Genomic DNA, 27,562 nt, shown 5'->3' with positions numbered 1-27,562 from the left:
CGTAATTGAAGGTAATGACGAGACCTTGGCTTCCTTGCGCTGCCTCCATTCATCGCATAAGTAGAACGAATTTCTGCGGCTCAAGCCTTTACATACTACAGCCGAATGAAATAATCATCGTATTACTTTTAATTGCTGTGAAGCTCAAAGGTAAGTGGTAAGTTCACAGACAAAAGAATGTGTCTCGGCAATCGTTTTTACAATCGATAGTTTCCAACCAAGTTCAACTTGAAAAAGCGGAATTGAATTCACTTGAAATTTCATTCATTCACGAATATCACTCGTTATATCAAACATTCTAATAACATAATACGCAACCGTTGGCAAACGCATTAAAATTTCATTAAAATGCTTCAACGATCACGCCCAGTCTCTATTATCTAACTCAGTTTTCAGATTTTCATAGAATTACCAGTAACAAAACCATTAACTGCAATAAAGAAATTCAATTACGAATAATTCATCGCTCCAAATGCCCGATCAATGCACTTTATATACACAATTCAAACGCCATTCACACGACAAGCGGATTAATATCGAACACTCGTCGAACGACTTTTTCGCATACTCGCCCACGCAGAGAGTGACAGATAGATCTCTGGGGTTGAAAATAGTTACGAAGGATCGAAGTAACGTGGAACTTTCATTGGGTATATCGCTTCTGACCTATATCGGTTTCGGTTCACGGGAACAGTTCAATTCTACAACTGTCATTTTTAAGTTCAATATTTCAGTTCTTCGTAACTGTCCCAGAGCCAATATAATAACAATTCGAACCAACTGTTTCCGGAAGCTTTTCAATCCCTAGAGACATAAGATAATTCCTAGTGAGATGATCCGATCCACATCAACGTATATCTATATCTTCAATACTGTTTATAGCGATATACTGAATCTTGCATACATGTCGATTTAACTACTCTCCTTATCTATATTTCCTTCCATAAATGTCTTTCTTTCTATTACATCTCAATGATATTTCTAATGTAATAGTTCGTTTTAAAAAAGATGACCCGTCTCTTCCTGACTTATCCTAATTCCCTAAACAATTTTATGGAGGCGCTCACAAAAACAAGCTGTCCCGCGAACGGCCCGGCTGGACCAAACAAAGATCGGTAACTGGGGATGCCTCCTTCATGCCGCGCCCAATGAGATTCCTATCAAGGTGTTTCTGGTAGAGAGCAGAAACCAATTAGGCGCCGCTGCGTTTCCCGGAAAGCTAGGAGCCAGAGTTCCCGGTTATCCTCGCGTTCCCACAGATACCTCCTACTCCCTCTCGTCTCCTCCATCTTCCTCTTTCCACCCCTCTCTTTCTCGCCACGGTTCTCTATCCATCCTCTCTTTACCCCGGTTGACCCTTTTCTATCTCACGTTCCTCGCTCCAACCTCCTCCATTCGATTCGGTTTCGCTCTCCCTTTCCGTCTGGCCGTGGCCAGAGCGGATCACTGGCCGCGCGTCGTAGCGAGGCGAGTTAACCAGCGGGAAGAGCTCGTTTGAATATAATGCTCGTCGTTACCGCGCCAAGGACGACTCTATGCTTCTCCGGCGCGTATATTCCATCGCCGCCCTCTTCTCTTCCCTTTCCACGGCCGGCAACACTGGGCCCCGCAACAGTTTGCCACTTGCGACACATTCCCCCGATTCGCCGTCTCTCATTAACGTCCGCCGTTTCGCGCTCGATTTCGCCGATCAGACGCCTTTCACCCGCCTCGCGTACCGCCACGACGCGACGCTGTAACCTGTTCCGTCGAGATGTCGAAGGTCGCCCTGGATTGGTACAGTTTCACCTGACACCGCCTGGTAACGATGATTGGATATTCTGGCGCATTTCTAGTACTTCAGGTTAATTCGAATTTATGGCAGGTGCAAATTCCTTAAGTCTAAGTAGGGTGTTTTGGTTCAGTTAGAATTTGATAATATGAACAGTGATAGGGATTAGAGAGTGTCCGAAACAGTTTAGAGCGTAACTTTTTTTGTAAAATTTATGGGAATGGATTTTTTCGAAGTTTCACGTGGAAATATTCGATGTGACTTGTGATTTTCTAGAAGATCCTTTCTATAAATCGGTGTTCTTCGAAGGCTGTCAATTTCCAATAGTCTCACTACTTCGCTTCTACTACATGAATCAATCTGAAGCACACGAATGCTCAACCATTCAGTGGTATTGTTTTCACTAAAAACACGGAAGTTCATTGTTCACGGTGCGAGCGATTAAATATTTGTAAGCAATAATGCATGGAGCAGTTAAAATGCATCCGCGATGCGCGATACGCGTCGGTTGAATGGCGGCACGTTATTTAAATTTGCACGTATGCTTCGTTATACAATATGTACGTAGTTTGAAGTATATTCTTCGAAGCTTGGGATGAACTTTGATTAACGCTAAATGGTTCAGCTAAAGTCTGGAATTTTGTAGCCCGAATGATTTCCCTTTAGAATCTCTGTAAAGTACGGAACTCTGAATGGTCTGATGCGCCCCGAGTGTAAATAGTTTCAAGTACGCTCGACGAAGTTTTATCTGTATCTTTTAAACCGGTGAATTGAATCGCATGTATTATACACAAGAATTTACGTTCCTCCTCTCTCCCCTGAAATATAAATTCTGTCACGGAATATCTAACTCCTTTCAAAGGAGATTATTAAACCCCTGTTCAAGCGTTATTAAAATTTTTATACCGCCAGGGCTTCGTGCAGCGGTAGTTGCAACAAACGCACAGAAATCCGCAATCCTCTGGGTAGGGAACATTAAAATTCAAACTAAAATCGCGGGATCACGTTCCGGAAAACGTTTTCCAGTTTTCAGCCGTCATGTACACATTCATCGCGGAACATCGTATTTTTAAAGCACATAGGAAGAATTAACCTTTAAAAGAGACCGCTCCAATGGCAGATTGCGAGTCTAATTTCTCGCTTAGAGAATCTTCTCCCGACGCCATCGATCACACGCCGTTAACACTGAATCTTTATAACGTTACAGATACTAGCTAGAAACTTAGACCACTTTTTTCTGCTAGCTATTCTCATGACGTACATAAACACATCTGATATTACTGACAAGTTCAATTCACTCGTGACAGCAATAAACTGAAATAAAACAGAACTGTAATAACTGTACAAGCCTCCAAAAAAATGTCGCAAATTACTTGTTAGTATCTGCATTTTAACCAGTTAACTGCGTTTGACGAGTATACACATCAGTTTAAAGCTTGAAATGATACTAATTCTTTCAACGATGAATTCTTTACTTTTTCATAAATACGTAATTCTTCTTCTTCTTGCTTTTTAATCACAATATGCCCTAGGTACTATTCGTCCTACATTTCACGAATACACACTTCACTTTTTTATTGTTCTGAGCACAAAACGAGAGATATTTTAAACTAAATTCCACAGTTAACGAGTTAAGCGAGAGACCCGACGAAATGGATCAAGCACCTCCTCTAACGTGTCGCCATTGCTCAGGAAAGAGAGAACAGAGTATCGACCATTTGAGCGGAAATATCTTCGAGCGGAAATATCTTTGAGCTTTAGCTACATCTTCGAACGAAAACGTGACGACGACCAGGATCGAAAGCTTCTCCCCGTGGAAAACGTTAAACGCGTTGCGTGGCGTCGCGACGTAAAATCGTCGGCCGGTATTCGCGTTTACGAGCCGCGTTCCCATTTCCGCGCGCGCACGCGGCAGACGAACACACGGCCCGCCGGGAAAGGTTTCGCCGTACCGTTCAATTTCCGCGCGACGTTTCAATTTCTATCGTCCACACTCTCCTCCCGTGTCCCTCTGACTGGCGAACTGTTATCCCGTCGCGCGGCATCGTCCGACCATTTTCGGGATCGAAGAACATTTCGGTAGCGCGATGCCGCGGCGAACGCCGCGCAGCGGAAACTGGTTACCGGGGAAGAATAAATGAAAGGGAATTTGCTTGACTGAGTCGGGCGTTCAGTTTCAGTTGTTTGGAATAAATACGTTGTTAGTGTAATAACATATGTAAATGAAAATATATACACGTCGATGTGAATAAATTGTTGGAATAAAGTACTGCGATGTTTGTGATAATTTGATTACTGCTTTAGATAAATGATCATGTCAACGAGTGAAGTGGATACGATACCATTGCGACTAAAGGTTGAACAACCGAAATGGAGTTTTAATATAGAGTTGTGTCATGATATCTAATTAGTTCAATATCGATATATGTATAATAATTTACATGTATTCCATATGATGTACTTCCATTTTTCAAACTGCTTAATCCTAAACGACAGTTTTACATTCCTTGCAATATATACAAATTATTATTATCTCAAGTTTAATTTGCAAAGTTTGGGAAAACCAGCTTTATGTCCTCGGCAAGCGCAACGTTTTATTTCAAACATGTCGGAGCAAAAGGGTTAATGAATATTCGATGGAAATAACGGAGCAATTCTGTGGCTCCTAAATTGAATCTCTCGCGACTGATGCGAAACAAATAAAATGCTCTCAAGACGATACGGTGCCGAGAGACGAAGACGTCTCTCTGTCTGGGACAACGAGCGCGCAGAAGTGTCGCCGCGTTCCGTAACGTCGCAACGATCCCGTTTGCGGTTCGTTAGCATAGATGCGGGCATAAATAGAATCTACCGAGTGACGCGTGCACGCCGGACAGATATACGTGCGCCAAGTGCATCGCACACCACCGAATCCGCGAGACACTCACCAGCGCGCGCAGGTTGCTCGCGTCAGGAGTACACAGGGTATTATACCGCGCTCCATGGTACCGACACGGAGCACCGTGTAGGAAGAGATTAGAACCGTGTAGGAAATGTTCCAAGGAAAACTGAAGGTAACGGGCGAGATCCAATGATACGGCCAGCTGAATAATTCGCCCTTTGTTCGTTGAAAACGATAGTTCGCGACGCTATATTTAGAATACAATGAGACGCTAAATATTCGACGACTCTGCCCAGGCTCATGGAAGTGCGAGATCCAGAATTCTGTAGGTTTTGAAACGAATTTTTGAACAAGCTGTGATTTTGAATTGGGCAATATATAACCCTGATTTTCTATCCGCTAGCGGTGGATTTTATAATGGAATCTGTCCGTTGAAGACTTTAACTTTTCTTGTAGGTTTTAGAAGGTTCGTTTTGTAACGAGTGTTCGTGGCATGATTTTAATTTCCTTTGATACTGCACTTGAGGGTGAATTCTCATTAACTCTTTGATTTCTGGTTTCTTTGGTTACAACGCTTATCTAATCAGTGTATTTTTCGTAATTTTCCTTGAAACGTTCAGCGTTAACTTGATATTGACGAATAATTCTTGCATAAACTACCCTTATACCTAGTCAAATCGCTTGATCAATAAACACCCAATTGGCGGCACGACGTCGGGATCCTCCTTAAGCTACAGTCAAATCCTCGTAACCTAAACCTTGCGATAACTCACATTTCAGCTCTACATCCTGAACATCTACAACGATTTTGTTGTATCTATTTTACTGAAGCATAAGAACTAAGCGTTAAGTTAGCTAAACAGCCATGTTGCTCTTCAATATGATGCTTCTACTACAATACACGGATGAATATGGTAAATAGATAAACTGAAAGATGATTGGATGTTGTCGAACAACATAGACAACGAATATACTTCAGCGAAGCTTAAATTTAATGGAATAAATTTTATTCCAAAGATTCCTCGAAGGTACACGGCAGGACTTTTTGACCATCCTAATAACTTATCGTCTCCGCGACGTGCAATGGAGAAGTGCAATGCCTCGCGCATCGTTCCTTTCATCCGCGATGGGCGAGTTAGTACCGTTAAGTGAAGCGGCCTGTACGGGAGCGGCGTGCAAACGCGACGGTGCACTTAAATAGAACGGGAAAATTGTACGCGTGTGTTCGGAGCACACCGGAGCGGTCGGGTTACCGTCCGGCAAAAAACACGCGGTAAAACTGGATCGAAGACGAGCAGCCATTCAGCCACGATGAAAATCCGCCGAGCGCCGGGCAAATAAACGATCGAGCCCGGACTATAATTGATCGGCTGCCCAGCCGAGCCTTCCCTGGCTTTGCGTAAAAATGTGGTTTGTCTCGCTGCCGGGAGTACAACGTTCCTCGATGGATTGTGTGTTGCTACAACGTGTTAGCCTGCAAATAGTTTCCATACGTCTGCGCAAACGGCGACACACGATTCCGATCGAAAGGCTCGGAAATGAAATACTGAATAATCGAAACGTTAGAATTCATTTGGCGGATATTTATTTGTTCTCCATTCCTGAAACTATATCGCATACAATTTTTGAAAGCTACTGCTGGAAATAATACAGTTTTAATTTCAACCAATTTGGATAGCTCTAAGATTGATGATTTCGATCGAATAACTAAAAGCTAAAAGAAGTGTTGAGATCCTCCAATCTTTTGATGCCAAATTTTGTTCTTACAGAGAAACTTATGCCACAATAATGTTATTACTTCAAACCTGTCATTTCTGAGTTACTGATTATAATTAGAAACTTCCTTTTATTCATTCAACTTATCAATTTTACAAATCATTCAATATTATTTTGAATAAACGGTTTTTAGGAGTTTCATAAAGTTACCTTGAAAACGTCGATTCTATTTTCGCCAGTTGCATACATGCAAACCCTCAAACGATGCGTACGTAGTTGCTGAACGGACGAAACAAGAGGAATCTATTACTAACGAGAAACTCTAAACGGCGTTTCGAAGTTCTTCCTGAAACGGCTGAGTGCTCGAACGGTTGTTCAAACTGGGCTGAAATCTCGTCTCGCTGCAAGACGATTCTGTCCCGTTCACGAGGATCCGCGGAAAAACGTACAAGAAACGTAAATACACCGGAAACTCTGAATTCCCGTGGAGAGGCCACGGAGTCGCAGACGATTTACATGACTGAGGCTTCCCGTCGCAAATAAAATATGCATCGAGCTCGCGACGGGAAATTATCCGTGGATGAGAGAAATCGGGCCGAGTAAGAGAGCCAGGGCTCTCGACGACCGAGTAACCGGAGGCGGGCTTCTCGAATTGTGCCTCGATAACTCGACGCCCGCCCGCCCGCTCTGATCGTACGAAACGGAACGAAACGAAACGAAACGGAACGGAACGAGCACCGTAACCAGAGAGCCGATGAAATAAGCTTTTGCGTGTCAGGGGTAAAATTAACCCTTATATTGGGAACCAATATGCCCGCATTTAACAAACTTTAGTAGTATGACCGCATGTTGGCAACCAAAATGTCTGCATATTATCCAAATCTGCATTTATTGCAATCGAGTATTGGCAATCGAAACACCTGTTTTTAAAGCAAATTTCAACGTGAAAATGTTCAAACAATAGAGACTCAAAGTGATTTTAGTAAATTTGCTCGAGAACAGGGCAGAATTATGTGAAAGATTTTGAAATAGATACCTGGGTACTCGATAGCCAACAGAAGGGTTAATACCGGCGAAGGAAACGGGGTGAAACGCGAAATCGGCGGTTAACTTGACGTGTGCCGTCTCACCTGAAATGATACACAATAAAAGAATAACCACCGGTCGTAGCGAGTAATAATTTGACACGCAAGAGGAAATACGTGAACCGGTGCTTGCCTGTTGAAAGAAAAACTGTGCTTTATGCAATATCTATTTTCTAGGAGCCTCCGTTGGATCGCTGCGACGGTCAAAGACCCGCTGTACTACATTTCTACATTTGGATTAATATTCTTTTAACCAATACGCAATTTGTAATGTTTGAAAACGACGAGTTTATGAAACGGTAATTTTTTACGCAGATGTTTCAAATATTTTGTTATATCTATTCGAGACGTGATACATTCTACTCTTCCATCGTGTTCAAATTTTGAACGTCCCCTTCCCAAACAAGTAGCAATTCGATGACACAACTTCTTTTTCCCAAAATTCGATTTCTTGCACTTCAAATCTCAATCTATGATGATGTCACAGCGAAATATAATGTTTTTTTAATTCAATACTTTCTTTCTTTGGAATCGATTCACCGCGAGAGACTTCTAAATCTTCCAAAACTTCGGAGTCGAGTCAGGAAGGCTCGAAAGACATTCCACTGGGACGTTACGTGTAATAATAGCAGCTCGCAGCACGGAAGACGTAACTTTCTCTTTTTCCATGACATGGAATCGTTCGTTTTCGTTCGAATGGAAATGGTCGCGGCTCCGTTATCCGTGGCATCGGGCCGCAAGCGAGCGCGTGTACGATTTAACGTTGCCGCAAGACCGAATTGCTTCCCTCGCGTGAATGGTTTCATGCGCAATCGGCCATGTACTCCGTCGCACATGCTGCACACCTACTATGTATACAGAGCCGCGCGCCTCGCGTCGCGCACACCCACGCCGAAGATACGACGTCGTTACTTAGTTGAGGTGCGCACGGTAACGATCCCTCCTGGCTCGTGTTACCGCGAAACGTGCGGGGTCAATTTCAATCTCCCGCGAAAACTGGCCGGTTTCGATCGGCATTCATCATTAACTTTGATTCTGGATCACGGCCAACGCGATCTTGAGAGTTTCTTCTAGCGCGTTGTCTTGCGTAGGTAACAATGTTCTCTTTAGATTTGAAATTTTATTTTTATAACGATGTAGATATTCATGAAAGAATCATACGTATGGAATGGAAGAAGGTCGGAAGGTAATTTCAAACCTTTCACTTTTCCTTTTATCAAATGGGCTTCGCGAGATTTTTGAAAACTAAAGGTTTTTGAAGTTGATTTAGAGGAAAGAAAATCCTATTTTCCTGTTTCCCTAAGAATCTGATCGAAATAATTCGATTTCCTTTTACGTGACATACTACTTAAGGTGAGACCCGTCTCCGTTAACATGTTGACTGTCACGGTGGTTATCGAAGACGGAGCATCCAAAGCGCTTGAGAACAATTACAATAAGAAGATTCATGTCGAATAAAAAGATTTAGTAATATAAGCAGCCAGATAATACTGTAATATACGTATTGTAATATCAAATCATTAATAATTGATGCTAGCACCATTTGCCTTCGTTATAAAAGAATAAGTATTACTATATAAAACACTCGAAATTCTAGTAGCAGTCAATGTGTTAACACATTGCGTACCGGAATCGAGAAATCTCAGTTTTATACGAATACCTACCTTCGTAACGTTGCTAACTACCACACCATTAAAAAGAATATTAAATTTTGATTTGAACTGATCATTTGTTTAAAATTGATTAAATAACAATAAGATATTTGAATATTTCGCATATAGCGATATAAGTTGATCTCATTGAAAATTCCCGAACAGTTTTCTTAGAATTAACCGGTACGCAATGTGTTAACAAAGAGACTCATAGCTGTCGTCTCAAGTTAACAAGTTGAAAATATTGTTTATACGAGAACAGAGGGATTCGGGGAATAGGAGATTGCGTCGGGAAATATCGTGGCAACGAGGTAACGGCACCGTATCTTTGACAACGCGTATATATAATGCGCACACGATCCCCGGCGTTCACGTGTGCGGCCCGTAGTAGACGCGCTACGTAGCCGTGCGTGCAACCGTACACGGCCGAGAAGCAATTACGTGCCACGGCAATGATAATCCCCGGTTGTAACTACGCGGGTAACTATATCGCGCCGCGGTATATACCGTGACAACTACACCGCTAAGTCTACGGGTGCAGTTTATATGGGAGTCGCTCGTATAACGTTTACGTCATACGAGAGGCAGCACGCTCCCTCTCCTCGGAACCCTATCAAACGCACTCATAATTCGTGCCCCTCCTCCTTACGATCGCGTTTAATTCCTTCGAGGCCGCGATACTCTGTTTTCAAGGCGAAAAAAAAGGAAATCCATTATCCGTATCCTGTGTACGAGAAATTTTACGATCACCGGATTTTCTTTCTTCTGTTCGGAAATACTGCGCGATACGTTTAGAAAATAATTTTACGGCCACTCTTAATGGCCACGTGCGGTTCTTTGATCGCGATTTTCTACTTTTGTCGCGAAAAGATCGGTAAATAAAACTGAACAAGTTTTTCGTAGAGAATGGATAAATATAGAATAAATAGAAATGCATTTTTCAATGTCTACCTAGAAAAGCTACAACGCTAAGGATATCTGTAAATATTGCGATACTGCTAATTCATAATCCTTCGGATTAAACGTGTCTTATAATTAATGGTCACAGAAATGTTAGTCGATTAACTTCTCGAATTCATTCGTCGTAATTTGCGAGCGTAATAAAGTCATCTCACTTCGAACCGAGGATTAGTTTAAGTCCCGTGATATTTCATTTTCCGTGTAATAAGTCCAGTTGCAATTTCTATCGTTCATGAAATGAAAGAAAACTAAAATAACGCAACCTGTGAAAAGAGGGTGTTTCACCTTGTCGCGGTGAAAGTTTCGCATACTGGAACTGGACACGCAACGCCGCCAATTAGATTCTGCTCGGTCAGATTAAATATTATCGGCGCGTGAAAAACCGTTGATAAGTCGGGCCGAAACGCGAGGCTTGGACTGGCGGTGTGCGGGACGGGTTTTATCGTGTCGCAAAAAACTGTCTCGTTCGGGCAAAGTGTACTTCGACCGTGGAGAACGTCGACTCCTTTTTTGTTCTGCGAAACGAGGCAAGAGATCGGCATCAAGAACTGCGAACTTACTCCGATACGTTGTTGCGATACGACGTAATGCACCGTAAATCTTGTCGAGTCCTTATTCAAATATCTTCCAGATTAACGTCGGATAAAAAGTTCCGGCCGAAAGAATAATTTGTATTAAATCAAACCGGAATTTATGATCGCGTGAAGCGCACGGAACGTGCTCAACTTTCTTCCAATTCGAACCTAACACCGTTCGGTTCGCGTTTCAACCGACTCGATCGAATTGAGCGGATCCGAATTAACACGTTCATTACTGCACCGGCACCCACGAAGGTATCATAAAATCAGAGTAATTTACGCCGCGGTACTTCGTCCTCAGTTTGCTACTTTTTATTACGCAACCTCTATTACACGGTTGTTTCATTCAAACACAAATTACTGTACTCTTATCAACTCAGAACAACTGTGTATATTACTAACAAATATTAAATACACGCTGAAAAATCTATTCCCGCTTTTCCCATTGAAAACCCCACAATTTCTCACGAATCGATTTATCCCGAGTTTTTCATCTGCCTGTCATAACTGCCGTCAGCGATCAGAGTCACAATATCCACGGATTTTACTAACGGCGAAGCCCTTAAATTATTTCACCGAGCCATAAGCCCCGGAATGGTTCCGGACAGTCGACGGCCCTTATTTTTCTCCGGGGCCGATTTATTTTCGGTACGTTCAATCGCAACGGTTACCGGTAACGCAATTTCGGTCGAAGCGCGACGTTTTATAGCCGGACGCCGTTTCAGCCGTGTTTTCATTACCTCCGGCTTTCGACGCGGGACAATCTTGTTGGTCTCATCGGGCAACCAGTCACGTTTTACATTTCTCCGCGGAAGCTTCCGTGAGGCCCGGCCTTGCCGCCGGGCCAGCCAGTGCGCACCGACACACGCCCCCGAAACGGCCGCAACGCGAATGATGCAACGACATCGCTACACTCCGGTAAACGACAATGGCAGAGAGCCGCAACGCTGTTCCGCGGTAATCGACGCTAGAATATTCATGAATCGCGGCGGTGCCACGGGTAGACGATGAAAAACAGAGGCGCGGTCGGGGACGGGAGAGTGGGGGCAGGGATCACCGAAGAAAATCCGATAAAAGGTATCAAACGGTTCCATCGTTCGCATACCCGCGGACTGTGCCCTGCGAAACCGTGTACACGACAGATTAAAAAAACGGGGAAAAAAGGAAAGAGTCCCTTTGATCAAGCGGAAATGCACGCCTATTAATATTCATGGGCATAAGAATTTCCGTGACAAATGTCGGAGCAGGATGCAGTCGAAAATGAAATACCTCTTGCTCCCAGGTTCCACCGGGTCTGCCCGAGCATGGGAAACGGTGCTGAATTATTGGGAATTCCGAGGTAGTGTCTTTGGGCAATGTTGGTAAGCGTTTGGTGCATCTTTGGAGAGGATACTTGATTAGAGAATTGATGGTACACGGTTTTCGTAATTACTAGACTGCGAATTTTTATGTGTTCATGCGAAATGTGGGATTGAAAAATTGCACGGAATTCGCGTGAGGATGTATAAAATATTTAAAGAAATATCCAGTGAAAGGAAAATTGTATCCCTGTTTCTGTATAGTCTCGAGGCCAGTCCGAATTAAACACTACCATCAAGGTAGACTGTAGCAAATCCACTTCCTATCGGCCAACCAAAAAGAGGGAAGAGCTCCGATGAATCAGCGAGAATTGAGCCGGCAGCCAATGAAGCGATCACAGATTCGCGAGCCCCTCTCTTTATAACTGCGCGGCCGGTCCCGTGAGCGGGACTACTAAAAATAGCCGGTACCGCGTTATTATTTATTCAGTCGAGCCAACGCGTTATGACTAATGCAGCCGTTTCATCGAGCGCAGCCGGCGTTTGCGTTTTAACGCGACTCAACATTGGATTCATTTGGTATTCGCGACTCGATGCTATCTGCGAGCCCGCGAAATTCAAAGAAAATGAGGTTGGAACTTAGATGCAGGTATTGTCCACTTACCGCTTGACAACTAGCGCGGCGGCAGAGGAGCAAGAGAGGTCTCTCGCGATGTGTTTTGCTTGTAGTTTTGATTGGTTGCGTGTAACCGTGTCGAAGAATAGTGAACTGGTATCAAAAACAAGGCGAGAAATGATGAAAACTGACTAATCAGACCAGTGTTTCTTAGCCTGTTCACCAAGTGGTAGATGGGCAAATAGCAAGAATCGCGCATTGTTCTTCATCGATGCGGTCGCGACGCGGAAAGTCGCAAAATTCGAACGGGAGATCGCAATAATCGAGTAACTCGACGACGGGAAAGAAACAAAAGAAGCAAAGGGGAGCCCTGGCCGCGCATCAAAGACGGTCTTCCGCGGAGCGGAGTCTCTCACGGAAATATAACGGTAAACTACGGCAGCCGGTGCTCGTTCCACGCATACCACAGTCAACACTCGGCTTCCCTTCTGCTTCTTACGGCTGGATTCCGCTCGAGCCTGCGCGGCGTCGACGCACCGCAGCGCGCGCCGGAACAACTTTCGTGTACCCTATTAAATTAATATCGGCCCCGAGCGCGTCTAATTGATCCAGTCAATTAGCGAATCGCGGTTTTCTCCACGCTCCGTCAATTTCTCGGTTAAATTGCTTCGGTGTCCTTTGTCCGCCCTCGTGCTTTTTCTTCGTGTTATTCCCTCACCGAGAAGATCCAGAAAAATACCCACCGCTACACGGCGAGGTTCTTCGGTCAAGTTTCTGCGTAAACATCGTTAAGAGTCGAAAATCTCGGAGTTTCCGGTAAAAGGCGCAAACAAGATCCGCGAGCGAAAGCGCGAAATGCGGATCGAAGGGTCCGACAGTTCACGGTTCATCGTTTCCGTGGGGACGCACCACATGACCTCGTGAAATTAGAACGGACGGAGACCCGCACAACGATGGGAACCATGGGCCGAACATTTTCGGGCAAGGGGCATGAATCCAATTACGCCGACTTTTATTTACAGGCGGAATACAATCAACGTTCGACCGCCCGCCGACACTCGTCAGCCTACCCCTCGGATCGGCCTCTATCGTTTTCAGCCCCTTTGATATCTCCCAGAAATCCTTTTTGTCCAATCTCCTCCTTGACGCGTCTGGAATCTGGGCAATGCTACAGGCCTGACGTTGATTCTCCTAATTTCGTGTCATGGCCTTTTTAAACGTCTATAGTATTCGATTGATCCAGTTGTCATATTAATAAATATGTTTCAACTTTTATTTCTTGCATGGCTTAATACGTTCGCTACCAGCGTCACATATTTGTGACAGCCGTAATCCCATATTTTGTATGATGAAAATAAAATTATATCCTATAGATATTGTTATTAACAATTATAAACTACGATATTATATTTAGGAACTCAATGACTCGTTTCAGTTTCAGTTTTCTAATATTTTGTTCAAAAGATTTATTGGATTGAAGAAAATACAATTGAGGAGACCGTTGCCGAAATAAGCGCTGATAGTCAACGTGTTAATTTAGAATTCTAAATTTATTTGCATCATGGAAATATGTGGTGTTAAAACACTTCAATGTAATAGATAGCGGGAAGATATAAATAGATGGTTCGCTTTTGATATTCATTATACCACGTGCCACAGAAATGCATAATACTGCAATAATCGATAACAATATAAACGTTTTCATAACAATTAAACTAACAGAGACTTCCAAGGTTATTACTGCACGTTTCGCAATAGCATCGATATTACATTGCGCATGCAGACTTTCAATGGCGTAATCTGCGACAATCAGCGAATTAAAACATCTTTAACGGCTTGAACGGAGTTGCTTTGAACAAGCAACGCAGTTTGCGGGTAGTTGTAAGCCCTGCGCAGCCAAGGTTTACCGACGACACTGTTGCAGCGTCGCTGGGTAGACGCTCCGGGGAATTCTTGCGGAGATTAAAGTAATTTCCAGTGACTGGCGGTCAAGGAGTGCGATAGAAAATCGCGAAGCACGTGGACTTTATTGCGAGCAGCGGTCTTTGGGAGTATACACGCGAGAAAAAAAGGACTCGGCGGAGCGTAATCTAGCAGATGTCAGAGGTTTGTTCCACAGACGAACCGTTTTCCGTCTTATGCTCTGCCGTGTCTGGTAATTGAACGTTCCCCCGTTAACCCTGTTTCTGTCCACAGAATGTATAGTCCGCGATACGATTCATATAATTTCTCCCGCAGAGCACGAGCGTACGGTTTACGGGCGTCCCTATATTTCCTGGCGGGCCGGCCAGGTTCGGTCCGGATCGAAATTGGGCGCTCGATCCAGCCCAGCGGCAGCCGCAATGGATTATAAATAAAATTCTACAGACCGTCTCGTTCCGGGCAGACGCATTTTTCAAACAAACACGCAGCCGGACCCGCTAACCAGTGGAATTCGAACGGAATCCGCTACACCCCCATCCACCCGCGCGAAAGCAGACCACTCCTATGCCCGTTCGACGACAAAATGTTTGAACCGTGCAATTTTAATGAAGCCTCTTTTTCTGAGAGAACGCTCGTAGAAAGTCGGACCGCGATACCGTGGCATAGACGGGACGACGGCACGATTTCACGTATACGTACGACGTGCACAATCGGCGACCCCATTTCATCGAGATACCTCGAGGCCCCTGCTTCAGACCTTCTTTCGAAGTCGTTCCAAGGTTGACGCGTTCGATTAGGCGATTATCATACTCGACGAGCGCAATCAGAAACGGTTGCTTGATTTTGATTAAACTCTGGTGGAAAGTGGTTTTTATAAAAATATTTGATGTATGTATTCTGTTACTGGTTTTTGATCGTGTCCAAGCGAAAATACGAATCAATGCCACGAGAAACATAATTGATTGAGTATCTGGTAAACCACAGGAATTTAGAAAAGAATATTGAAGGTGATGAAATTGTGTATTTTGTAATCAGAAATTGAACTGTAACAGATTGTAAAAACCTTTATATTATATTGACAAATGACAATCAGAAGTCCGAGTTAGGTCTCGAAACTTGAAAGGCTACTGCAATAAATAGCAAGATTTCACGCGAATATAATCAAGGTTGCCGCATTACTTAACCCCGAGGAACAGTCGTTAAATAATAAATTAACTCGTTCGTGTAAGTCCAAGGATTAAATTCCAGACGACTCGGTATAACAACACGGTAGCCCCTTCGAGGAATATTTATAGGGGTAATCGGCGAATAGCGCGAGTCCACCCTCGCCAAGCGCGCCGCGACGTCGAAAGTGAGGCGAAGGCAATCCATTAGGGGGCCATTTAAAAGTGGTCCCTTTGTCCCGGCAAATACTCGTTACCCCGTCTATTGCCCTTCATTATTCGTCAGGAATTAACGCTCGTTAGGCGAGTTCGCCGTTACCGCGGCTGGGGAAGGGAAAGCAAAAATGGGTTCCGATCCATTTTTCGAAACGTTGCCGACCCGAGTTCGGGATTATTCGGCCACGTCGCGTTCTTGACATTGACCATGAATAATAAAACGCCCCTTTCGCTCAGAAAGGAGAATGAACGGGGGGCTAAAAAGAGCAGGATCGAATTTGGGGTCTGCGTTAACCACGATTGTGGTTAATAGCGCCGAAGGGATGCGGATCTTAAATCTCTGCATGGTATGTGGATATTTTATACCGGAATATATTACGTTCAGTAATATTTTTATAAATATGGACTTAATATAATAATCTACATTTTTATTATATTGCTAAAATATAATAAATTTCGAGAGATTTTTCGGAAGTCTCGAAAATAGTAACTTCATATTTTAATCGATACATGTATGTGCATAGTGTGTTAATGTTTAGTTACGAATAAATCAGAAGGGTATTCTATTTTTAGCCTTCCGAGGAAATCCGAGTAATTTCCTTCTTAAATCATTGAAACTTCTAGCACTCTTCTTTAACGGAATATTTCATTGCTGATAATTGAGTATAAATTTACGTTTCACCGGTGCCTGTGAAAAGGAGAGATGTTAGAGCAGACGCCGCTAAAGCTGACGCTATAATAGCACGCTGAACGACAGTGGAATAAGACACAATACCACTCAGTTAAATGACATTGAGGAATGAATAAATCATCCGTTGGGTAGGGAACAAGTTATAGTTGCGATGACGTTTACTGTTAATGAAGAGTAAATCCTAGGTAGATGTCCCTGGTAATAGAATTGTACTCATGGCCATGTCATCGTTCTTCACCGCTGTTAATATATCCTACAACTGTAAACGTTTCCACGAGCTGTGTAGTAAGTTACTGCAAACAAGTTGGAACATAATCATTTGATCCCTCGTTATCGAGCAAACGCCGACAACAAATAATAAATTAAAGGCAAATAGGTAAGTCGAAAACCATATACCAGATTGATTTACTTGAATCTAATGGATTCAATAAAACAGCATAAATATAACGAAAAAGAAATCGCACAATCTTGAAAAAACATAGATTAAATATTCGTGACTCGACTTAATTTGTCTAAACGGTTCATTTAATATCCCATAGCGTTTAAATAATAACGCTGCTTCTTATTAAATTCCAATTATCATACATTCACGTTCCACGCGACTCTTTTACCGCAGTCCCTTGTGTTCAAGCGCTCACGCGAAAATATCGATGCAAAACGGCGCAATTAACTTCCGTGGAAGCCGAAGACTCCTGTTTTCTACACGGTGCACGAAAACAGTACGAGATCGAAGCCGATCGTCCCGAATGGGATGCCTCTCGCGAGTTTCACGCATACCTAACCGATGTACCGTCTAATTCGCGCTATAAACTGCACATCAGCGATCATATGTGTAGGTTCACGTGGAGGCCGAGTATATCTAGTGAGAGTCGACCGCCGGAACCGGTTTCTCCTGGTATCGGGCTGAGTAATTTCGTTAGTTCTCGCGTCGTCCTCGTCTATCCGCCGCCGGAAAGACGAGGGGAGAAAGCGAGCCTTGTCGTATTCACCTATGTAATTGGCACCGTCGTTTCCGAAGTACAAGACTTCGAAGAATTTTAGAAGCAAGCGATAATTAATTGAAACCGTTCCGGTTAAATTACTTTTCATCTATTAAATCCAGGGCATGCGTGTTCGAAAATTTGTTTAATGTCTTCAAGTAGCCGGACACCAGTCTGGTGATATAATACATCCACGCGATCGGAATCTCAGAAACATGTTGCCATTATTTTTTATTATCAACTTAGTAAACATTATGCACAGATATGCAATACTTTTATCAATTCCAAATACCGATTGAATAACGGAAGTAGTTCTCGAATATATTTAATAAGCAGTACATGGTTTAACCATTACCCTAATTACTCGTGGAGCGATCAATAAAGAATTTCTCAAAAAGTTGCATAACACGTTGACCGCTACGATGGTCAATGATCATCGGAGCGTCGAAATTACCTGAAAACTGTTATAAGAAGAAAACTGATGTATCAAAATATTTAGTTACGTAGGTAGCTAAACAATAGTATAACTTAAGGACTATGATACCAAATCATTAATAACTGATTCTAGTACCATTTGCCTTTGTTATGATACGATAATCAATGTTATGCAAAATGGAATGGAAACCTATAATTGTAATAATTCGAAGAAAATTGAAGGTACAATGACGTGGAAAGTGGACATCGCTGAAAGGAGGGAATATGCTGTCGAATAGACGCGTAACCGTCCTCTCGTCACCGTCGACGTGGCCGTGTCCGCGTCTCGGGAAGCCCTCGAGTACTTTGCAAGTACCTCGAAACTAGACGTCGGATGGAAAGAGAGCCGAAACTTGGAGAGCCACGAGCGGGGAAGCAAGATTAATTAGATGCCGATGACAAAGCGGGGAGCGTGTCTTCGCGCTCCGCTCAGGCTGATGTTCACGGCCCGATAAACTTTGAAATTTTGACGACGTTCAAACGACCGTCAATGGAACCTTTTCTTCTTCCCCGGCACAGCGACAATAGCGATAAGGCTATCGATTCGTAGCTGACTTTGTGGGGTAAAATTGAACCCCAGACCGCCTTATTAAATATTCTAAACACCGTCGATCTAGTTATTGTACTGCTCGCTGCGCTATAATTTTCATTCCAGCTTAGATAAATTCATGCACGGTAATCCCTTGCGGAATACATGCGTCAGATTATCTTCGTTTTTTAGAATAATTGATAAGCGTAGAAGAGAATTAAAATTCCGCTGGTCTCCATTAAATCTTTCCCTTTTATAAGGTCCCAGGTACTCCATTGATTATGGAAATAAGTTGAAGCTACCACTAAGCGTTTTGAAATTATCCTCAAGACACGACTGCAGTAACGCCGAAAGTTCGAAATTTTCAATTACGAGTGCGGTCTAATAACGACTCCCATTTAGGCCGGCTTCGTCCGACCGCGTTATATCTTCCTGCCATTTTATTAAGCCCTCTCACGCGAAGATGGCTCGCTCGCCAATTCAAACACGAACAGATCCAAACGTGCAATCTTCTTTTCACCGAGCCCGCAAGACAACAAGTGACTGCAAACTGTTGATCGGAGCAGTGTGTCTTCAGAGCGCGACGCTAAGAAAAGCAATTTGACGACGCCCAGAGCGGTTCCCAATAAATAAGTCACTGTCCCGGAACAGAGTAACAGCTTCTAATCCCAGCGCGACAATTAAGACCGGTCCGATAGCTTCTTCGCCCCGCCGCTCAGAAAACTCACCGAGAAACCGTCGAACCGATCCGTTTGCATCACGATCGGACGGTGCAACCGAGAGGGTAAAGGTTTAACATCATCAGTATCGAAGAAGTAACATGTCCCGCACGCCGTGCGTCGTCAATTTGTCGTTTGACATTGACATTGTGATACCAACGCACGGAAAAAATATCGTTCACAAAAACCCATTCAAAACATGAATAACGCGACGACGCTTCTTTCATTTCAGTTCCGAACGTCAGACAGCACAATTACGCTTACCCCAGTTAAAAAATATCAATCGTCTGGATGATGTTTCCATACATCTAGCCAGGAAATAATCAAAATACAAAGAAATGAGTGAAACTAAATAAATCAATCAATTCAGTATTGAACTCAAAGGATTGAACTCAATCATCCTCGGAACTTCACAGACTTCAAACGTGCTCCTTGATCGACCGCTGCTACCTCGATCCTACACGAAAACCAGGAGCAAGAAGGAGAAATTTTCATTTCAACCGAAGTTAAACCTGTCAGAGTAGGAATCTATAGCACACAGCATGCCGCTACCATTTCCCTAGCGGCAGCGAGTGTGTTAACGGGGTTCGCCGTAAATTCATCCGTCGTCGAGTGGTGGTGCATCGCATGCTCAAGCACGTGACGGAGACCTGTCGCGCATCGATCGCGAGGGGACAAGTTTGCGGACGCGCCGCAAAGAAGACGAAGAAACGACCCTCGAGAACCGGTCTGGAGGAGAAAAGGGAACCCGGGCGGGCTCGCAGGGCGCCTGAAACCCCATCTCGCACGGCACAGTCACGAAGGGTTCACGCGACACAATAACGAGACACGGACGGGATATGCGTGCGCTCGAACACGATACGTGCGCCTCAGGGGCCAGAGCTTCTCGCTTCGTTCACACCCTTCTTACCCCTCTTTCTCTTTCTGCCATGTTCGTTTCATTCCTCCTCTTCCTCCTCCTCCTCTTCGTGTTCTCTATTTTTTTCTCACCCCAGCTCGAGACGCCGTAATTCGTATCGCGTTACCGTCGAAACGAGCCAAGATCATTCGCCGATCTCTACAAGGAGAGAATAGGGGACGTGACGCGAAACGTATCGCGTAATTCGGTATACCGCGCGACGGTCTTCTTCGAGAACAACGTAACACGAAGCGAGTGATAAAGAATAAATGCGCAGGATGGTACACGAGACTCCGTGTCTTGGACTTTACGATAACACTTAGCATCGATTGAGCTTCGGTAGACGCGTGTTTAGGCGTTCTTCGTGTATCTATGAGGGAGAAGAGGGAGAAGTAAGGGACACATTGTTAAAGACACAACGCGAGCCATAAATATTCAAACATCTGTGAGAATTGCTTCGAATGAAGATATCAGTGTTCCATTTAATATACAGTTATGAATAATCGGATTCAGAGAAAGCAGCGAGTAGGATTGGGAGTTCGGTTTGTAAGGAAGTCAATGTATTTCTGTCTTCGAGAGATTGAGGAATAGAAACTTACTACGGCTGCTAGTTTCACCGATTCAAGTATAGAGTAAACTATACAAAGCTATTTGAACGGTTCAGAATATTGTAGCAATAAAACGCAACGACCACCTTCATCGCGCCGACACGCTGAATTTATCAAGCTCGTCGTGTTTCGCGTTTCCCGGCCGTTCGACTAGCGGATTGAACAAGCATTTTACGGTCTAGGAAAGAGAAAAGAATGAGAACCTCGGTCGAGCACGAAAGGGGGAGGTCCACGGGCCGCGAGGTTCAATGTCCTCGTCCTTAACGGTCGTCATCTTAGCAGTCCTGCTGGTTCTCGTGTATCCGCGGTCGAGACCTCGCGATCCGTATCGTCCACGAAGGACGATCGTGGAACGGAGAAACGGCCGATGAATGAGAATACATCCGTACACGCGGCGAGCGTGGCCGGCGACGCTGACGGAGGAGGGATATCCGTCGAACGGAACGATATCTCGAGACAAACGTGATTCCTAACATGAAAATCGTGAGCGTATTCCGCTCACGTGCCACGAGTTTTCGTTTGTCCGCCGCCTATCGGAACGCCAGGGGGGACAAAGGGGAAAAATTGCGCTATCTATCCATCGAAGGACGCTCGATGAAAGGAGACAGCTGCTGGACGCGGTCTAACGGTTATCCGAAATCGAAGGCCGCCGACACGATCGTGGAGAGTGTAAAAAATGGGAGCACGCGTCGGTCGAGGTGTAAGCGCGTTACTTTCTGAAGAGATGCAGGTGCTCTATGGTACTCGCTTTGTTTAACACTTTGTAACGTTGTTTAGTTAAGTATTGATAATAGTGTTTTCAATGAGCATGATTAATATGGGAAAGTTTAATAACTTTCTTGTAATCTCTCTATGAAATATCTACAATTGAATAAAAGACGCAGCTCAATATGAATTCAAGGATCTATCAAATTACAATTTTGTGTACATGGACGTTATAGAGCGACTGGATAAATTTGAATTTTCTTAATTTTTCATTCACCTTATATATTGTCAATTTCAACTGTAAGATAAACTTAGTGAAGGAAAAGTCGAACGCTAGTCGTCTGTGTTTCGTCAATTAGTGCCTTTTTAAGGGAAAGCGTCCCCGGGTCTCGGAGCGCAATAAATAGCGAGAGCAACGTTGACAAGAGGGTGTCCTTCGGCTAAGCAGTGCCCTTCTCAGGGCATTCTTTCGTAGCCTCCAATCCAGAAACATCAGATTAAAAGAGTAATATTTAAACCAAGTTTTCATCGTATTATTTTACCCCCATAAAATATTGTCTTACAGAACAGAACATGCGAAAAGTATTTACTACAACGAAGATTCTTTTTCAATGAAATGAACGCAACAGAAGGATAGAAAATAAACGATCCAATGGACGACAGGTCCGCGAGAAGACGAGCGTCCCGTAGAAAGCGATGCGAAAGCAATGCGATAGCGAACAGGGGCGTAAACGTAACGCGAGGCCGTAAGAGAGTCCCGTTAATCTCGCGCGACGGGGGCGTGACACGTGCGTGCGAAATAATACTGTATGCCGCGAAACAGCGTAACGACCCCCACGTGCTTCACTTACGAATGCTGCGCGCCTGACGTAATAACAGACGCGCGTAGACTTTCATGTGTGTTCCCATCGCTTTCACGCGCCGGCTGCGAGCGTATCTTAATCGCGAGTCTATCCTGATTTTCGCGGAAGTTCGTGCAGACTATTGTCTGCAACGGATACGGGGAATGTGCGTAATATCACTCTTTCGCCGAAGAACAGAATCGCCATTAAGATGCTTGAGCAGATACCAATTTCCGTGGAGTACTTTGTAAAGTTTTTAACGTTTACAATTACCTTATGGTTTATTTGTTTTATTATAATTTATATAAAATTTGAATCTTGTATTCTAAAATATATTTATTGTACGTTCATTAACCTTTTAGCTACTGTACGCCACTATAGTGACTTCCGTGTGTATCATCTTTTTGAACGGTACGCCACCATAGCGGCACAATTCTTTCTCTGTTACGGATAATTGTACACACTGTAATCTAATGTAACATAACTGCACAGTGAAAAATTCCATCAGCCAAATCGGGGTAATATTACATGTATGATGTGCAGACCACGTTAAACCTTACCGTACAGAGGTATAGCACCGCGGTTAGTTCCGCCGTAGCTAAGAAATTAAGAATAGAATTCGTCTGGTATCTAGTTATGCTTTGTACTTCGAAAGAAGAGCCCTGTATAGTGCGTTACTGACGTGGCCAAGCCGACCGATGGCTCGAAAGTGTAGAGGGGCAAAGGGACTCGGCCGCAAAAGGTCTGCAATGACACCGGTGACCGATGGTACCATTTTAATAGTTTTTGATTTTGTGAGTACAGTGATCTCGAATATGTTTTGCACACCCGAAAGTAGTAATATTTCTTGTTTATGTATTTTTCAGATAGGATAGGATTCTCTTGTACGTTGCGTTTAACGTTGTAGCGACAAACAAAATGCTGGAAGGGAAAGTTTCGGCGTACGAGAGTTCAGCGAGATTTATGGTGTGCGCAATGTAAGACGCTGTTTTTAAGAAAGTGTTCTCAACGTTTTTAGACATTTAGCGGACAGATAGGTCCACGTAGCTTTCCCACGACAGTTTCAATAGCGCAAAAGAACACCAGAAATTTTGTATTATTGAGAGGGCAGCAGCTCGATCATGACCCGTAATTTAGGAAAAGCATTTTTAACAATTACCCCTGTTCCCAACAAACGCGCTCAGGGCGCAAAGAGTAGGCGGGTAGTTGTAAAATTACCTGATTGGTGGAAGGCTCTTTTCGGAACATCCACCAGTCGGTGAAAAGGCAATCGAGCACCTCCTTGGGAAGGAGAAGTTTCCATATAGGGTGGAAACCGTGGCAGCCGCGGACAGTTCAGATAAAGTACTGACAGAGTTCGGATGAGAAACTTACTTCGACTAAAGTGTTGTCTGAGGGTTTTCATTTAAATTAAACGGCAAGGGGTTAAATTATAAAGTATAAGTGGGTCCCCCGCAGCAACCTCCTCGTGGTGGACCTGGAAACTTGTACCATCGGTGATAGAGTAACTCCTATCGAGGGTGGTGCCAGACTAATGGCTGCAAAATTGTATAACATATGCCAAGTAGTTATTCTTTAGCTTCATTTACTGATTTCGCCTGTTTCTCCATTTACTCCGGTTCACTTAGCCGTGTATGCAAGTGCATCGGGCCGTGTGAGGGCAGTCAGTTCTGCAGTTCGTGTACCTCGATGTTCCGATTCGAAAGATCAAGATGGTCGCACCGTGGGGCGGGTGGATTCTACTTCTCGGTAATTCGCCCCTAGTCCTGAGGGTGGACTGCAGGACCGGGCGTGGGGAAGTAAACGGGAGCGTACGAAGAGCATGTGGCCGTCCGCTGTTCTGTAGATGAAAATATCGTAACTCGGGACTGTGGTCTGACTGGTCTAATCACGGTTTGCTCCGCGTCACCCTCCTTTTTAAATCAGAGACTTCTTCTCTGATTTCTTCAATTGTCGAATCAAGGACTTCTTTCTTGATTCGCTCTCCCTTTGCTTCTTAGTCCGATAATTGATTGGCATATCCGCGACCAATGTGTAGTTTTATAAGGCGAAACTATGTTAGACTTAAGATTGTATCCCCAATTTTGCTCTTGTTGAATCAGAGACTTCTCTGATTCGCCACATGTTTGAATCAAGGACTTCTTCCTTGATTTACTACCTTTACTGCCATGATTGTATAATACCAGTAATGTGATAAGACGAAACTAAGTTAGAATTAAGAGTACGAAAGGAGACGTCGATCATCCGCCGTGGGATACTACATCATTTCAATCTCAAAAAAGAAGACATCGATCGTCCGCCGTGGGATACATCATTTCATTTACTAACTATGCTACATTAATCTTTTGTTTCCCTGAAGTTTTCTCTTGAAATGGCACAAGAAATCAAATCAAAATATAGTAAAATTACTGAGATATATAAAAAAATGTCAGCGGGTTTTGTGTCAGAAGAGAACGTGAGAAGCGTGTGCACGACGGTCCGAGCACTTCTCGGCGCCACTTGAAAAGGGCGATAAGGAGAGTTTGTAGAATATTTATATTTATAAATATAAATAAACAAACTTAAAACTGGGGGAAAAGATTTTCAAAGCTGAGCTCAGTCTGGTTTGAAGCGTCGAGCGGTATAGATAGATCTAACGAGTGAGAAAATCGGAAAAGTGATTCTTCTCTTTGTAAATAAGTTCTTTTGGTACAAGTTCTTTTGGTAAATATTATTTTGTGAGTTAGTAATAACAATTAGAAGCTTTCCATCCATGTATTTATTCATTTTTTTTTTTTATTAGAACAATGGCAAAACGTTCAAACACGAATGAGTCTCATGACATAAGTAGTAGTGAAGATGAGCTGGAGATAGACGTTTATGCAGATATGTTAGAAAGACTAAATGTAGAAGGAAACGATAGCAGTGATAGTGATATCGTTCAACCAACAAGGCGACGAAGAGATCGCATAGATAGCGATAGCGATGAAAGTGATACGAAAGAACGGTTTATCACACTGTACAAAATTATAAAAAATAAAATATTGATCTTTTTGCAAATATACATTCCTTGATGTCAACCAATTCATACAAGTCCAATATCATTATAATACGTACTTGGTTCCAAAACTACACTAAATAATATGCGGGTTCGTAAATGCACGTTTCTGCCGCAAAGGCGCGCTGAGTAGCTGGTAGCCAACGTCCAGAATGGTTCGGAGTGCAAAGGGTTAAAATAAGATTTAGAATTAGAAACGGAGGTCGATGGAATTGAACGTCCATCCACCTCCCAGAGTCTCCTCGCAGCAACCTGTGAAGGATCATGGTAGGCTAATTGGCTACGATAATATTGTAATTTTCTTTTATTTTTGTAAGAAAATGTTAGGGGATTTCTGGAATGACTGTTTGTATCTACATTAAAATAAAACTGTATTAAGTTAAAATAAGCTTCCTATTTTACGCATTTTTTTAAGACTCATATGCTGTAAATGCATTAAGATAGACGGTCCAATCATGAATGAACATTAAGGTAAGAGATTAAGGATTTAAATAAGATACAGTAGGACTACGAGTGATTATGCTAATTCGCATTTTACGCGAGTAATTTGAAGGAGTAATGGCGGCTTGTCAGACTAATGTTTACAAGCTGGTATTCCAAACAGTCTCATTATCTCAATGAAAAGTTTTATTGGCTGAAAGAGAGAGTGTACTCCGTGTTAATCTTCGGTGAAATTGTTATTTTACTGCGCTTTGATTGGTTCCGTCTGCAATAAATGCATCTGCATAATCGTTAATCCTGACAATATATTTCCGCGCCGTAAAGGGTATCTCAAAACAGAATACCGAAAGTTCGCGTCACTGTTTATTGACAATTAATCAACGCCAAGATCAGATTACGGCTCGCGTTGTAAAATAATCGGGCAAAATGAAAATGAACGTTATAACATCACTTACTGATCCTCAACTGTCCACGCTGAACCTACTTCACGACGAATCTCTATCTGACAGGGCACTCACCTGAAACAACAGCAAACACAACATTATTAAAACACGTACGTAAAGCACTCTTAATCCTTCATAACATTGAAAGGTAAAGGAAATATAAATATTTGATATAGTCCTATTATCCATTAAGCGCAACAAATTTGCGCAACATTTTCCTCTTTACTATTTACACACCTCGCATTTGGCCAACAATATAAACAACACAAGTTCATCAACTTGAAATCCCAACTCCAGCATTGCCAACCTAAGACTCACCAGAAGACACGGGACAATTTCAAAAAGGGGAAATAATTGGATACCACAGTGCGGCCATCAACGCCTGAACCTATCGACAGCCGAACGTTGCGTGGATTAGTCCCGAAGTCACGGTACGCGTCGGAACAAGTGAAACGGCGAAAGGCTACGTTGAAACGTAGACGCCCGAAGACAGAGCAGTGCTTCCTACCCTTGTGTTTCCGTGACCGCAATAATCTGACAGACACGAACAAAAGTGGTAGCGCACGCGGCAAAACGAAAAGCGGGAGCGAGCGAGAAAACGCGGGAGGAAGCTCTACCGGCTGGTCTTCGAGTGGTGAACAGCGGGGGCGAGGAGCGGGTGACAGGACAGGCGTCTAGAAGAGACGGGTTGAAAGAGAAAAGAAGGGGTTGGGGCAGATCGAAGGGTGTAAAGAGGAAGAAAATGACGGGAGGACGCGACGAGCTACAATATCACGGCGTTTCAGCGCGGAACCGGGAATAGAAAGAGGGCGAGGGTAGAGAAAGATGGGGAGAGCTCTGCGAGGAGAACGCTCCGCGCAGTCACACCGCTATCGCCATCATGGCAAACAACCTAGCCGAGGTTCGGCACCGATACCCGCGCCGGCAACCTTACCCGTCACCACAATACCGTGGCGAAACTGCTGTCGCCGACGCTCGCGTTATTACCTTACGTGCCTGCACGAAGTAACTTCGAATCCCATCCCTAAATTCGTCCGCCCCATTCTTCCGGCAACCCGTCCAACCCTCCTATCCTCTCGCCGCTAATTCAATGGACGCCGCGCGACGGAACTCTTGAAAAGTCGGAGAACCCGATCGACTCTTTCGGGTTTCTCCGCGCCACCGAGATAGCTCTCCGGCAGAAAAGTTTCCAAGATCCTCGACGGAGGGTTAACCGTCCCAGATAGATACCAGTCACCCCCAACCCGACGTCGGCATTCTAGCCGCTGACCCCGCCGCTCGACCGTGGCACTCGGTTGAATAAGATCCACGCGGCGGGAAACGACGGTACCACGGC

At 43.8% G+C, this 27,562-nt stretch overlaps 1 protein-coding gene across 8 annotated transcripts in view; it reads right to left on the bottom strand.

The window, feature by feature from the left end:
- The window catches only part of LOC116430907 (uncharacterized), a 348,971-nt gene that overhangs the window by 158,223 nt on the left and 163,186 nt on the right, over window positions 1–27,562 (bottom strand). The window contains exon 1 of one of the 8 annotated variants that reach the window (XM_076367568.1): window positions 12,606–12,973. The exons of the other annotated variants lie outside the window; for them this stretch is intronic. The gene's annotated coding sequence lies outside the window, so the exon portion shown is untranslated. Of the gene's footprint in view, window positions 1–12,605; window positions 12,974–27,562 lie in introns of those variants that run through there. 8 annotated transcript variants of the gene reach the window in all.

Source organism: Nomia melanderi, chromosome 5 (assembly GCF_051020985.1).
Source record: "Nomia melanderi isolate GNS246 chromosome 5, iyNomMela1, whole genome shotgun sequence".
Lineage (NCBI taxonomy): Eukaryota > Metazoa > Arthropoda > Insecta > Hymenoptera > Halictidae > Nomia > Nomia melanderi.
The sequence above is the reverse complement of the archived record's forward strand: the minus strand, read 5'-3'. Positions and strand labels throughout refer to the sequence as shown.